Raw genomic sequence first — 15,588 nt, forward strand, 5'->3', positions numbered from 1 at the left:
GCATCCGCATGGAAAACTCTAGGAAATAAAACACTGCTGTTTTGCTTTCCCTTCCAACTCGGGATACTCTATAATTCTGTGATTCTATTCTATGATTTCATGTCCCAGTTGACCATGATAAGGCTTTCTATGGAAGGAGTAAGAATGATAAAGCAGTCCACAAGAGATCCACAACAAAGTTGTAAAGATAAAGTAGGAAGAACAGAAACACAGCAGGAAAAAAAAGGAAGAAAGTAGTTTACTGGAATAGCTAGCCTGAGAAACACTTTCATATGACATAGACACTTCCTCTTCTGGCACAATCAAGAGAAAGATTCCAACCACAATCATGCCTTTCTAAGATACCAAAACTAGCGAAAGTGGCAAAAACTCCACATTACTGTTTTGGAAAGGGCCTACAGTGCCAGCTCTGACAGAGCCCACCTCTTGGTGTTGGAGGGGCTCCAGTTCAGAGACAGCATGCCTGGTAAGCTGCCCAGGCAAAGAAAGGTGAGAAGGAAAACTCTTAGCTGATAGCTGACCCACTGGGTGCTCTTTTATTAGGATTGCTGCCTGAGTACGAACAGAGTTCCACGTAAGCCAAACCATCTAAGTGGAATAGTTATTTAAAAAAAAAAAAAAAAAAAAGGCAAATTCCACCTAAAACTTCTTTTCTTTCCCCCCATAATTTCTGATCAGCTCCCACTGAGAGCTTAACCTCAAATTTTCAGTTCCTCTTTAAGCCACAAAGTGACTTGAAAGCTCTTATTCTTGTTATTTCTGTTGGAGTAGGTCCAGAGCAGGGCCACAAAGATGATCAAAGGGCTGGAGCACCTCTCCTGTGCAGAAAGGCTGAGGGAGCTGGGCTGTTCAGCCTGCAGAAGAGAAGGCTCTAGGGAAACCTCACTGCAGCCTTCCAGTATTTGAAGGGCGCTTACAAGTGGAAGGGAAGCAACTTTCTACTCAGTCTGATAGTGAAAGGACACCAGGGAGAGGCTTTGAACTAAAAGAAGGGAGATTGAGGTTGGATGTGAGGAAGCAATTCCTCGCTCAGAGGGCAGTGAGGCCCCGGCAGTGCTGCCCAGAGCTGTGGTGCCCCATCCCTGGAGGAGCCCGAGGCCATGGATGGGCAGCCTGAGCTGGGGGCAGCCAGCACACGGCAGGGCTGGGGGATCTCTGAGATCCCCTCCAATCTCAACCATTCTGTGATTCTCCAGGACATGAGCACATGTTCCTGAGTGCCCTTTGACTTGAACCCATCTCAGGTCTGAGACACTGCAACCACAGGAGAGCTCCCACAGATGATGGGAGAAAGTTGTATGATAACTGCATTTAGCTTAAGTTCAATTTCACTGTATCAGTCTCTCCCACAATGTCACTAGCTGTATTTGGGCTGAAACAAGGAGCTAAGACGCAGTAAGCAAACCACCCCCCAAACTGAAGAAACTAGAAGGGAAATTGAGCAGCTCCTCCCCCACTCAAACTGTATTTTTGTAACACAAAACCTCTCAGATAACTGCAAATCCAAAAGGGACCCAAGAGTAAACAGAGAGAATCAAAGTTTGTTGCATGAAGAGGAACTTCTGCTCCAGTTAAAAAGAACATATACTGCAGTGATCTGAAGCTTCCTATAAATATTCGAGCACATCAAAGCCGGTCCTGTTAAATTAAAAATGCTGTCACACAGATAGGAACTAGCCTCTAGCACTGCCAGCTTCAACATGTGAGCCTCTGATCTGAGAAGCAGAGGCTCAGCTCTTTAAGAAATTTTATTCACCATAAGAAGAAAAAAAAAAGTAAACCAGTAGTTGAGTTTAATAAGGATATTAAATACCTTATGAGTGAGCTAATTAGAGCTTAACTCTTTCAGGACACTTCAGACCTGACAAGGACAGTAGCTTCTTCCCATATTGCTTGCACAGTTGAAATGTCTGTCCAGGCTCCAGCACACTTCAAGATGTGGAAAAAGAAACCACTTGCATAGTTTAAAAGCTATTTTTCCTAGCTTCATCCTTGTGCAACTTCAATTTAATTGTACCACATACATCACACACAAGCAAACATTGGCTGACCGTTCCACATCAGAGACCTATGCTTAATGCTAAAGCTATCTGAAAGATTTCATGACTTCTGAACCTTCTCATGGCTGTCTGAAGATGACAAGAGGGATAGATGAAAGGAAACCCCTATCTTTAACTTCCTTTATTTAGGGAGACAGCTCCCAGAGGCAACTGAATATACACAAAATACATATGGTTGAGAAGTTTATCCCAGTGTGCCACAGCAGTCCTGCCATTTTACTACAGAAATATCTCTGTAAACTCCCAATATCAAAACATTGAAAGATACACTGAAAAAAAAATGTGGTGGGGAAGAAGGAGCTGTGGCAACACAGAGCCAAAGTCATTTGCTTTCTCAAACAGCAGAAGACAAGCAGATCACACCTTGAGAATTTTTGTGCGTTAACTACTCCACAATGCCTTTTCAATGCAGTGTGGGGATGAAAAGATATTATCTTTGAAACAGACAGAACACTGCCAACTAGCAGACTGGGGATACCTTGCCTCTGAGTAAAAACAGCTCTCTAACCCTTGGCTCCTATTAGCTACTGAACTCACCAGCACCGCCTGGCTCTGCTTCACAAGTTCCCCTCGGTCTTGCTGTGCACCATGCAGGATGCCTGCCAGCTTGGCATCCATCAGGCATTCATCAATCCTTCATCATCAGAGCATGAATGACAAAAGCCCCCTAAAGCAGATGCTAAGTAAATATAAAACAAGTAAGAGAGGGTAAGGTGGACCCTTGTAAAATGCAACACCAGAATGCAAACCTATATTGTTTTCATGTTACAGACACACACCATCTATGGGCCTTAGACATTTCCCTAAGAGAACTGCCAGTCTTTAAAAAAAATAATAATAATAAAATAAAAAAAAAAATCAGCAACTGCTACACTGAGCATCCGAACCTCCAACCTTACCTCCAAAACCAGCAAAGAGCAGTAAAACTTCAGTGGAAAAGGAACAGAGCACTAATCTGCATAACTGGCACATTATATGTATAATATTTTATCTAGGAGATACAGATTCCATTATTATTATTTTGGGGTTGAATTGCAGCTGCCACCATGTAGCCAGGCTCAAGTAAGAGAAGTCCATAAGCCTTCGAGGATGGTTTCTGCAGAAAATAAGTCACAAACTTGAATATAGATTCTTCCCCACTATCTACAGACTTAAGATAATTGATCCACTCGTGTACAAAAAGGAACAGAATAGTTCCCATAATTCCAAGTCGCTTCTCCAAATGCATGCTTTGCTCAAAGGTTGGAAGCTTTCAGGTCCAACAGTAAATCCATTGAAAAGTTAGGTTAGCATGTGCTGGGGGGAGGCAGAGTGAGAAATAGAGAAGGATTTCTCCCACCCAAAATTACTACTTTTATTTTTTGTTTTGCAGCAGACGAGCATCAAAAGGATCAAATTAGGAAAACAGATGTTGGCAGAAACTGTGCAAACTGGGGTCTTTCTGAATAAAAACCAATTTTTTCAAACACTACAATCAGAAGCATTTGAAAGCTGCTTACCAAGCGCATGCAATAAATTCACAGCAGGAGACACATACTTGCAACATTTGTGCCTGTACAGCTAATTAAACAGTTGCACTCCAACCACCACTGCTGACTCTCAAATATGTCCCTTAGTTCCTCACCTCCTCACTGAGGCTTCAGCTCGCTTGATTACTAACGATGATGCAAAATAATAAAACAGCTTCAGCTCCAGAAAACAAACAGAAAGATTAAGCTGCCAACAGCATTAGGAAACAATGAAAAATCTTTACATCAGTGTACAGAGCAACATGAGTCTGGGAAGCCTAGAGAGTCTGCATATATTAAGCTGCATATTTAAGGGCGTACTTGTGTCTGGAACATAACAGGCACCTAATCAACCTTTGTAAACTGGTTTTTCATCTTAAAGCCAAATGCAACAACAGAAGTCTTTTAAAGAAGCATGAAAAGGAAATAAAGAATGATAGCAGCTCATCACTGTGAAGAGACACTCCAAGGCACTACAATCCTTCTTCTGAGCACTGCTACTCAATCCCAACATAAACACAGCTCCACCAGTGGTGCGAGTGCAGTAAAGTACACATTTTGATGGTTTCTATTGGATGTATAAAAAAAATAAAATCACACTTTCCTGGTCATGTCTGGTTCAAGTGTCAGATAGTCAAGAAAAAACGCATTCATTTTTTTAATCTCGTGTTGTAGCAATTTCAAAACATGTCTTTGTTTGAAAACAATCTCTTCTTCCTTTGCCAATCTTCTTTAATGTGAAGGGCTCTCCCTTCAAGTCAGGAAGCACAAGAAACGAGGCCAAACATTCAACTTGCATTCATTTGTCTCCATATGCAGACACAACCACCTCTGTTCTGACCACACTTGCATAGTAAAGCGTAGATGTCCAAAGGAAGAGATAGTATGTTCAAGTTAAATATTAACACTTCCTAAATGGAGCACTTTTAATGCATTAGGTATTAATGCAAATACTTGCACCGCTTCCAGAGCTGGGTAAAGAACTCACACAGAGGATACGACAGACTGCTGCCTCCAGATGTCACCTCTCCTTAACCAAGAAGATGCTGGCCTCTTGAAAGCATTCACACTTTGAAAAACTATGCTTGTGAAAGTTATTTTGGTCCAGAAGGGCCTCACTTTGAAACGCCAAAACAAAACGACTGGAAGACTGTAATAAAAAAGGGAGCATTTTTAAATACATACTCCACCACAAGATGGTATAAACTGAAAGAAAATTACAATGTATGCTAATCAATGGTTTTATACAACTACTAGAGACTTTCCTATAAGACCCGCTTCGAGCAAAGCTGCCTACATTTTGTTATCAAGTTCTGCCACACCAAATCATGACCTCTACCTGCTTCACCCAGAGCCATTTCAGAAGCCCTTCGTGAACAAAGCAATTAAAACAAGGTTACCCCATCCTATAGTCACATCCAGTGTGCTCAGGGTGAGTGTGTGCCAGTCCTATCCGTGGGGCACGGCTGGCCACAAGCGCTGGTAACACTGCAAAGCAGGCTGTAATTACATCTAAACCATTATATTCACATAGATCCAGTCTTAACGTAAATACATATAAATGAAAAACTTCTCCAAACAGCTCCAAGTTTAACAATTTTTGAGTCTCTCCTCTGGGATTTTTTTGCCCCAGTGCCATCTCTTGAATGAGCAACAGGAGTACCTGAAAGGCAGCAGTCAGCATCCTGCTAAGGGCAAGGATGCAACTGCATAAATCTTTAAGTCTGAAAATTTCTCACTGAACTATGTGAAAAAATTATCTGAACTGCCACCAATGACTTTCTATGGACAAAAATAAGGGATAAAATGGGGAAGCAAATAAACTTGCACTAGCTGCCCTCAATTCAAGACCTAGATTCATAAGCTTATTTCCTTTGCCATCTTTATTCTCATCCTTCCAAGAATCAGCACTTTTTGCTCTGTTACACCTTTTCCTCCATACTCAGATACCTTTTGCCTCATTTTTCTTACGCTGTCTCCTGCCTTGCCCTCAAGGGACAGCCTCAGCCTCGAGTGCTGTCATTGCTCTGGTAGAAGGATTCCATCCAGTACTGCTCACTACAGACATAGGAGTTTCCTCTTGAAACATCAGTTCCTCATTGAGTTTTGTACTCCTGTAGTAACACCTAGAAACATGTATTTACTATTGCCTTAGATCCATTTAGAAACAGTTCACACAGATGTCTTTATGCTCCAAGGCCTCACTCACTGCAGGCCTACAGCTTTTAAGCTACCCTTAAAAAAGCTGCCCTTAAAATTCCACATTGATTTAGGTTTTATACCATGTTCATTGATAAAAGTGAAAGATCCTTATTTATAATACTGTGTTCAGAAGCCCAGAATAACCAACCTCCTACAAGTATTGACATAACTAGACTGGAACTCACAGGGTCAGGACAAAAGCGTAAGAGCACGAACAACCTAAGCAAGACACTTCAATGGGTTGCCTTCTTCACATGCTCCCAACACCTGTAGCTACTCATTCATAACTCATAACTCATTCATAACTCATGAAAAAAAAAACATCCCTCCCTCTCACAGCACAGAACCTAACAGGTAGCAGTAGAGCATCACACTCAGGCAGCCTTCTCACATAAGACAAAGCAAACAGGTTCCAGGTCTCCCACCCATGCATCAGGATGGACCCACACAGTAAGTGCTCAACAACCCATCCCATTCTAAGCACCCACATTTCAGTGTCTCCTCAGCACCAAAACACCGCGCTGCAAGAACGTGACACCAATGCAAACCAAAAACAGGTACCAGGAATTCAGTTTTACCAGAGAAAACCTATCACCCCAACATCCTTCAGATCATTACTGGAAGTCTGAGCACCACGTTTAAGGTACGGGAAATGACAGAAAACCAATCACAGGTGTCTTCATTGTCTAAGAGAGTAACAAGCAAAGAAAACACCCAAAATGGTGACTCAATGCCACAAATAATTCCACTTCCTGAGTTTGAATGGCCCTCAGGCACAAGAAGAAACTCAACCTGCCTGCTCACAAAGCAACAGCATCAAATAAAATAAAAAAAATTTCTACTCTCAAGGGACACAAACGTTCCCTTGACTCAGTCTCCTCTGATTACTGCCAGACATCTACATATCCGCACAGTTATTTCCAGTTGCTGCTTTCAGCTCTCTTAGAAACTCTGCCAGTACTTCAGAGAGCAAAGCCTACCTGACAATTTAGCTATTTTTGCTTTTTGAGAAAACAGAGGAAAGATTCAAAGTTACTCAAGTAAATAAGGGGTGGGAGGCAGACTGAAGGAGGGCACGCATTCACATGGTGCTGCAGTTCAAATCTAAGCCTCCCCATCTTCTGCTACAGAAAGAAGATGAAAATACGTGCAAGGGCATTGCTACAACAAACAGCCGCAAGAAGTTTAAGTGTTCAAATTCTGTTTTCCTCCTGGAGCTTTAATAAACAAAATAAAAAACCCACTATGCTTGTTCACCCCACAGTGGTACCTTTTGAGCACAGAAGGTACATACAACTGGAGATCATTACAAATCCACATCACTTCTGTTCAATAGCTACATAGAACTCATTCTCTATGTTCTACGTTGAGTTCTATTCAACTTATTTTCCTGTCGAGGCTTCCAAGCAGAAACAAATCAACTAAAACCTGAACTTCTATCACACAAGCAAAACCAAGAACAATATTTCAAAAACCTCTCCCCCACAATGCTTCTCTTAAAAGTAGTATGCATTGGTGCTCTGGTCACAAAAAAAAACAAAACCACTTCCAACAGATTCTCAGTGATACTGGGCAAACTGTGCACCACAGACAAGTCAACAGTATGAGACACTAAGAAGAACTGAACTTACCAACTGATGAAGGGGCCTCTGGCACTCCATCTTCAGAAGCAGCCCAGGTACAAGCAATACTCTCCCATACATGGCTGGCCCTCACTTGAGCCCAGGGAGGCCCTACTCTGGGTCCACTCCTTCCGGTCACTTGTGGAACACAAGTGCAAATAATATGCCTGTGCTCCCTGGGCCAGCTGCACCCTTTCATCAGGTGCTCCATCACCAATTCAAGCGCTGACCTAACAGTTCCCTACAACTGGCAACCCAGATCAGGCTGCCTAGGGCCACATCCAGCCTGGCTTTGGGCATCTCCAAGTAGAAATGGTTTCAAACTTAGAGAGGGGAGACTGAGATTGGATGTAAGGAAGAAGTTGTTTACAATGGGGGTAGTGAGGCACTGCACAGGGTGCTAAGAGAGGTGGTGGCCCCATCCCTGCAGACAGCCATGGTCAAGAGATGGGGCTGTGAGTGCTGAAGGAGCTGTGGGTGTCCCTGTGCACTGCAGGCAGTGGGAACAGATGGCCTTCGGGGGTCCTTTCCAGCACAAATGATCCTATCATTCTATGAGGCTTGCCAAGTACAAATAGAATTAAGGTATATAATCCCTCTCCAAGCAATAGAAACACTGCTACTCACATCAGTGATGCTGCCCTAGCACTGTAAGCCTGTGGTCACATAGCACCTACTTCAACACAGAACTACATTTAAGCTTTCAGTCCAAGTGCTGCAAGAAGTCTCAACCAGAAGGAGCTTGTTGGTCACCATTTGTTTTAATGCAGAATTTCATTTCAGTGGTTTCAACAAAGACTTGTTTTCTCAATCACTCTCCAAGCAGAAGTGTTTGACTCCCAGTCTCAGCCATCCTAGCACCAGGACGCAGCCTCAGGAAGCACACTGTATGCCAGCATGGCAACACCACCAGGGCAGTCAGACCTTTCAGCAGCATGAGGGCAGCAGACACTGCAACCTGGCCATGAGTTTGCTGCAAACTGTGGCCACATTAAAGAACACATAGGAACATTTCATCTCTCTGAAGAGTTATTCTGGTAGACGTTTGACCCTGAGAAGACTTGGTCATCACAACATGAGAAACAATGTAATAGCATACCACTGCTGGATAGCAATCTGACCAATAACCAGTGGGAGACTGAATGGACAACCTATCAAAAGCTGAAAGTTCACTGTTTCTTAAGTCGTTTTTTGTTGTTATTGTTGTTCGGAGACTTTCAACACTAATGAGTAATTGAAGCTATTAACATAAACAAAAGTAAGTCTTTGTATAGTCCCGAAACCACAGTTCCTTTGATTCATTCTCTAATGTGTGGCTGATCTTCAAGAATTTCTAATATTTCACTTCAACGAAAAAAGCATTTTAATTTTGAAAGAGCCTGTGTGCACTGACAAAACGACTGGGGACAAGAGAAGCTCATTGAACTGCTGGAAGCACCGCTGGCCACTGCTGAAGGGCCATCAGCTGCAAAATCCCTTGCTAAATTTCACAGTGATCTTTAAACGATGACCAAAACCAACGTATTCATATGGGTTCATAAACACACAGCCTTGGTGAAAAGCCACAGTAAGAAAGCCATCATCAGAGAATAATTATAAAATGGTTGGATTGGAAGGGACCCCTGAGGGCATCCAGTCCAACTGCCTGCAGTGCACAGGGACACCCACAGCTCCATCAGGTGCTCAGTGATGCTCACTGTCTGTTCTGTCCTTAATGCTAACACAGCAACACATCAGGCTCTTGATTTCCCCATAGATACACAGCATGGAGTGAAACATGAATGACTTGACAGTGGACCAAAAGAATGTCAGTATCAGTTTCAGCTCCTTCCAGCATTACCTTTTAATGAATGTCAGAAACATAAATTAATTGTTTCATCCCTTTTTTCCTCTGGAAGAATAAACAAGAATGCTCCCCAGCAGCTTATCCTCACAACTCTTTTGCCTGCAAGTGAATTTTTACAAGAAAGCCTCCCAGCAGAAACTCTGAAAGAACATGCACGAAAAACTGGTATTCTTTACTTTAAAAGAAAAAAAAAAAAAGTATTATTTTCAGAATCACTTGTTATGGCTTTAGAGCTTTACTAATTGTTTTTGGAGCTTACGAGGCACTGGAATTTTCTTTGAATACGTACATGGAGACAGAAGGAGAAACTCTTTAGGAGACACAAAGGGAAATGGTTCCTAACCTACCTCCCCCAGAAGGAAGGTCTAGAGTGGATATAAGGAAGAAGTTGTTTACAATGGGGTGGTGAGGCACTGCACAGGGTGCCCAGAGAGCTGGTGCTGCCCCATCCCTGCACACAGCCACACTCAGGGCACGGGGCTGTGAGCACTGCTGGAGCTGTGGGTGTCCCTGTGCACTGCAGGCAGTGGAACAGACGGCCTTTGGAGGTCCCTTCCGACTCCAACCATTCTATGATACGCAACCATATATACATAAGCACGTATGTGTGCATAGACAAAACTCAAGCCAACAAATGCCACTGCTGTTAGAGAAATAAGGGTTGCTATTGGCAGCTGCTCAACAATCAAACTTATTAAAACACCATTTAAGTCATTTTTCTTTACTTAGCCGAAGGGGAAAAAAATAAAGTCAACAATTACCAGTGACTACAAAGAAATTAGATAAGCACTTCAAGAGTTTCAAACAGAGTAAAGAGTAGCCGCATTCAGATAAAAACCGAACTTATTTCTCCGATGAGAAGTTAAGAGGAACTTGAATAAGGAGCCGAGATCCGGGGCAGCAGTAACAGGTAGGCTGAGCGCAGCGCCGGACCTGCAGAGGAACCGACGGAGAGCGGCGCGGCGCCTCGTGCGCTCCCATCCGCACGCAGCGCGCCGCGCTCTGCAGGCGCTGCTCCGACGGCGGCCCCGGGCCGGGCGGCCCCGCACCATCCCCGCCCCCCCAGTTGCCGTCGCCGCTCCCGGCGCGGCCTCGCACGGCGGCTCCCCGCGTGTCAGCCGAGGCTCCGCCGCGAGGTGCGGGCCCGGCTCGGCGGAGCGCCCCGCGGCCTTTGTGCGCGCATCTGTCACCGTGGCGCCCCGCGCCCCCAGGCCGCGCGCCGCACGTGGGGCCCGGCCCGGCTCGGCGCGGGCTTTGTGCCGCCAGGTGACGGCGGACGGCGCCGCGGAGCCATCTTGGGGCCGGCGCCCCCCCCTTCCCTTCCCTTCCTTCCCCGTCCCCTCCTTCCCCTCCCCGCGGCGCTCACCTGCACGATCTCGCCCTCGGCGCTCAGCGTGGCCCCCGCGCGGGAGAAGCGGCCCTGCAGCCCCGTGGTGTAGGTGGTGTAGTCGCCGCTGGGGCTGGACTCGAAGAGCACCACTTCCACGAACGCCGTCTCCTTGCCCAGCGCCGCGCCCGGCGCCGCGGCCAGCAGCAGCCCGAGCAGCAGCGGCGGCGGAACGGCCGGCCCCGCGCCGGCCCCGCAGCCCCTCATCGCGCGGCGGGGGGGAGCGGCGCTCCGCCGCCACGCATCGCTCCCGAGCGGCTCCAGCTCCGGGGCCGGGCTCCCGGGCGGCTCAGCGCCCCATGGCAGCCGCCCTCCCGCCGCGCCGCGCCCCGCTCCTCGCCGCCGCCGCCGCCGGCCCCGCGCTCCCCGTCCCTCGGCCCGGCTGCTCCCCGCCCCGCCGAGCCGCTTCCCTTTCATCTGCTCCACGTGACGGCCACCACGGGGTTATCTCCGCCCTCCACGCGTCTCTGACCCGCTCCGTCCCTCCCTCGGCGCGCACACACACACACACGCACACACACGCACGCACGGCCCCGCGGAGCCCAGCGGTTCGGCCCGGTGGGCCCCGCTGCTGCCAGGAAGGCCCTGGCGGGAGGCGGCCTCCCACGCGGGCCGGGCCTGCGGGGTCGGGGCGTGACTGCGGCCTCGGCGCTTTGCGGCGCCCGCCCGGCCCTGCGCGGTGCCGGGGCTGTCGGCCCGGGGGCTTTGGGGATGCCCCAGTGAGTCAGGCACGAAGGCGCGACGGCTTCACGGCTGCTGCTGGTGCGCTTCATGCACCGGCTGTGGGCCTTTGTAACACGGCATTGCCAGCGATCCGGCACGTTCCTCATCCGCGTGTAGGGCAGGAATCATAGAATGGCTGAGGTCGGAGGGGATCGCAGAGATCCCCCAGCTCTGCCGTGTGCTGGCTGCCCCCAGCTCAGGCTGCCCATCCATGGCCTCGGGCTCCTCCAGGGATGGGGCACCACAGCTCTGGGCAGCACTGCCAAGGCGTCACTGCCCTCTGAGTGAGGAATTGCTTCCTCACACCCAACCTCAATCTCCCCTCTTTTAGTTTAAAGCCATTCCTCCATGTCCTATCACTGTCGAACCATAAGTTGCTTCCTGATCATAAGCGCCCTCCAAGTACTGGAAGGCTGCAGTGAGATCTCCCAGAACCTGCTCCTCTCCAGGCTGAACAACCCAAATCCTACAGCCTTTCTGCATAGAGAGGTGCTGCAGCCCTAGGAGTATTGATCAGCATCTTGAACTCAGTACTCTTTGAGCTTGTGAGACAGGATAACGGGATCCTTAGTGGAACACAGCAGCATTAGCTTAAATCTGTTAAGGTTTCTTCATTGAGTATGAATTTGTTACAGCGAATCAAAGGTGGCCAAACCTACCAAATGCACAGAAAGGCAGCTGGAAGAGGCATCACTGCAGTGCTGGGGCCTGGTCACAGCAGAGAAAGCAGTAAGCAAACATGCAGTCGACATGATTTTAAGAATATTATGAAGTCGTGTTCCATTAGGATGCCAGAAACGAGCATCTAGTGCACTGAATAAAAACACCTTTCCTGCAAACCGCTTCCCCTTGGTTTTCTTTACCTGTGTATCAACGGCTGGTGTTTGGATAACATACTGTTTGCTACATCATAACTGACTTTAAGAGATTAAACAAAGGAGAACTCTGGAAGACTGCTCCCAGAGTCGGGTACACGGTCTTGCAATCTGCAGCAAAAGGTGAGATGAATGCAGGGGTCACTGTTACTATGATGAGTGGGTTTCTGTTACATCCTCTGTGGATTAGGCCAATGATATCTAGACCTGCTGTCTTCTCATTCCTTTGGGAGTTTCTGTATCCTTTTGGGATACAGAACGTGTCCTTCCGTTCCTCTTCCCTCTAATGAGTGCATGTCCCCGAAATGAAGAAACAGAGAAACAAAGCCTGTGGTTCCCTCTTGCCGCCCCACAGGTGCCTCGCTCTTCTCACCCCTTAACTTGTTTCAAAAAGTCCTTTCCTAAAGTCTTAAGTAGGGTATTGTATCCCATGGAAAATATTTGGGATAGTTCAGTTCTCCAGCACTGTCATAAATGGTCTTCCTGCATGCCAACTTCCCCGAGCCAAAGGGTAGATCTGTGCCTGGGCCCCTTCCTATAGCCTGGGAGCTATAGGAAAAGAAGAAGAAGAAGAGAACAGGAAGCCATCAGCTGCTGAAGGACAACCACCTACTCCACCAATCCCCCAAACCACTGCTTCCTGCACCAGAACTGGACTTGATCAATCATGGTTTTGAGATCAAGTCACCATTAAAAACAACTGGGTTTTTGTAACCACTTCCTGGCACTCATCTGACCCATTTATGGCACTATAACATTTCACAGACCTCTCTTCTTTTTTATTTCCATTTGTTTTTGTTTGAATTGGTTTTAATTTCCAATAACTGGGAGGTTTTTAAGCCTTGCGTGTCAGGTTTGAGATTCTTCACCAAATATTTTTCTTCCTGTAAAAAGGTCCTCGTGCCACTATAATCAGGCCCTTCCAATGAATGTCCTATTAGTAAATGTAAGCAGCTTAAGTTGTAAGTTGTAGGTCAAGGCACCCCAAGTGTCCTTAAGAATTCAGTAGGCATCTGTGAATGCTAGAGATCTATTTTTTCCTTTTCCTCTCTCTTCTATTTCATCTTTAAAGATCACACAAATACTACACCATTGAGAGATTAGTAAGATTTCAGATTTAAATATGTATGTGTAAAATAGGGTGTATTTAGATTGGATAGTTTAAAAGAAATCTTGTACCCGGCCCACTTGTACTGAGAAAGTCTTCTGTTACCTGGGTACGCTTTTGCCTTCACAGGAGCATCCATCCCAGTGTAGATAAAAATAATTGAAGTATAATCAAAATTAGATAGATAGATAGATAGATAGATAGATAGATAGATAGAACCCCTGCTTCTGTTTATAATTAAATAGACTTCCGAAACTATCCATAGCTGTGGTCTGCAGGCACAGCAATGTTGCCTTCGCCATAGCCCCACAGTCACACAGCGAGGAGTGACATGAGGCACTGAGTCTCAGGTCACAAAGTTTCCCTGACTTGGGCAGAAATCCAAGCAGGAGATTGCAGGAAAAGAATGGACTGTCTAACACTAAAGCAATCAAATATTTCTAACTGGCTTTCTTCCCAGCTAGCAGCATTATGGCTCCCAGTTCAGTTTGCCATAATACTTCAGTTATGTTTCCTTTTTTTTTTTTTTTTTCCCTACATAGCTAACTGAGGCTTGGGATCTGACACACAGAAGCCTCAAGCATTTATAACTGCAGCTGAGGTCAATAAGAGCTTTGATTTGAGCATAATGAAATGAGATATAATGCCAAATGGTCTGAAAAAGAATGCCCTGAGAAGAGGGCAACCAGCACCAGTGGGTGCTTTTGACACTAAACTTCCTACATCTTATTTCCCATGCAAATAACTAGGTATTATAGAGCCCTCCTCCCACACGGATGGAAAACAATGTCAGTGAAGTACTCACATACCCCCATGCTGAGAAAAAAGCTCAAGTCTGGGAACAGGGCTGGAATACTGTGTAGAATGTGCAGCTCTGCACATCAGGCAAGAGGAAAACCCAGCACTGAGCATCCTCACACTGTGACCACCAGCCCTTCTCACTGCTAAACCGGGCAGGAATCGCGCTGCCCTGGTCTTGCTGTCCCTACCCTTGAAAACACATTTGACTGGAGATGTCTGAAAGCTGCCTTCTGCCAAAACTGTGCAGTCAACCACAAGTACAGCACACAGGAGAACCCCTCCTAGAGCCTCTTTTAGCCTCATTTCATAATGAAATTAAACATACGCTATCTGCCTGCCAGCCCTGTCACTCTTCTGAACACATCAGCTAATTTTAACGAAGCTTAAGGGCAGAACAGAGGTCTTAAGACTGTACATTCTTGCAAACATTGTGAAAATCAGAGGCTGCTGCCTCTGGGTACTGCAGCAGCACTCACCAGGGTGTGCAGGAGACATGGGAAGCAAAAGAAGCAGAAACACGCCTAAAAACCCAACCCTCTTCAATTCTACTGTCCAAAGAACAGTCTGTTATTGATTTTACACTTTTAAAACAAAATAATCAATTTGAGTGCATCTCATTTAATTAACACGAAGCTTGTGTGTCTCTATTTGCATTTTAAGGGGGCTGTGACTAGGAAAGGACATAAGTAAATGTGAGTGCATGTAAACAGAACTGCATCCTTTAATGGGGGGGTCAGGGGTGGTGTTCAGCTGTTACACATTCTGTGTGACAGTAGCCAGAAAAAAAAGTATGTGTGCAGCAGCAGATTGGCCACAGCATATGTTGTCTTTTGCTTGATAGGGATGTTTAAGGAATGTGAAACATAGGGAAGAGAAGTCAGGTTGTAGCAGGGAGGCATTGAGGGCAGTGACATTAAGAACACATATATTGAAAGCAAAGGAAAACATGATCTTTTCTCAAAGAAATACAGACGTTAATCCATGAGTATGGATTAAAAGTTTACTTCAGTTGCTGTGAATTTGGAATTTCCATCTGATTACCTCCAGTATCAGCCAGACCCTGCACAGAGCATAGTTCATCCTACATTCGCTTTGCAAAGAGAACAGAAAATATACAGAAAGGATCTGCTCAGATGTAAGAAAACGGTGTTCTTACTCCTATGATTTATAATTCAAAGTGACACCAAATAACACCAAATAATGCAGCACGGCACATTTCAGTGGGAAATCCAGTCACAAGGGAGACGGCAACCTGTCACTGCAGAAACCAGTGACTGTCTCCCCCCACTGGTGAGCGATGACCTTTTCATTTCTGGGCTGCAAGTCGAGTATTCGTGGGTAATACTGAACCCACACAGAAGGTTATAGAGATTGGTTTTCCCATTAACTGCCCGGTATACATCACCAAGGGGAGGGGAAGGGAGGGGAGGGGAGGGGAGGGGAGGGGAGGGGAGAG

General features: G+C 46.2%; 1 protein-coding gene across 1 annotated transcript in view; it reads right to left on the reverse strand.

The window, feature by feature from the left end:
- The window catches only part of ZNRF3 (zinc and ring finger 3), a 72,596-nt gene extending 61,830 nt beyond the window's left edge, over positions 1 to 10,766 (reverse strand). The window contains exon 1 of the mRNA XM_042865560.1: positions 10,605 to 10,766. The gene's annotated coding sequence lies outside the window, so the exon portion shown is untranslated. The remainder of the gene's footprint in view (positions 1 to 10,604) is intronic.
- Positions 10,767 to 15,588: the final 4,822 nt, after the last annotated feature.

The sequence above is a fragment of the Lagopus leucura genome, unplaced genomic scaffold, assembly GCF_019238085.1.
Source record: "Lagopus leucura isolate 7727_CA_CO unplaced genomic scaffold, USGS_WTPT01 Super-Scaffold_806, whole genome shotgun sequence".
Taxonomy (NCBI): domain Eukaryota; kingdom Metazoa; phylum Chordata; class Aves; order Galliformes; family Phasianidae; genus Lagopus; species Lagopus leucura.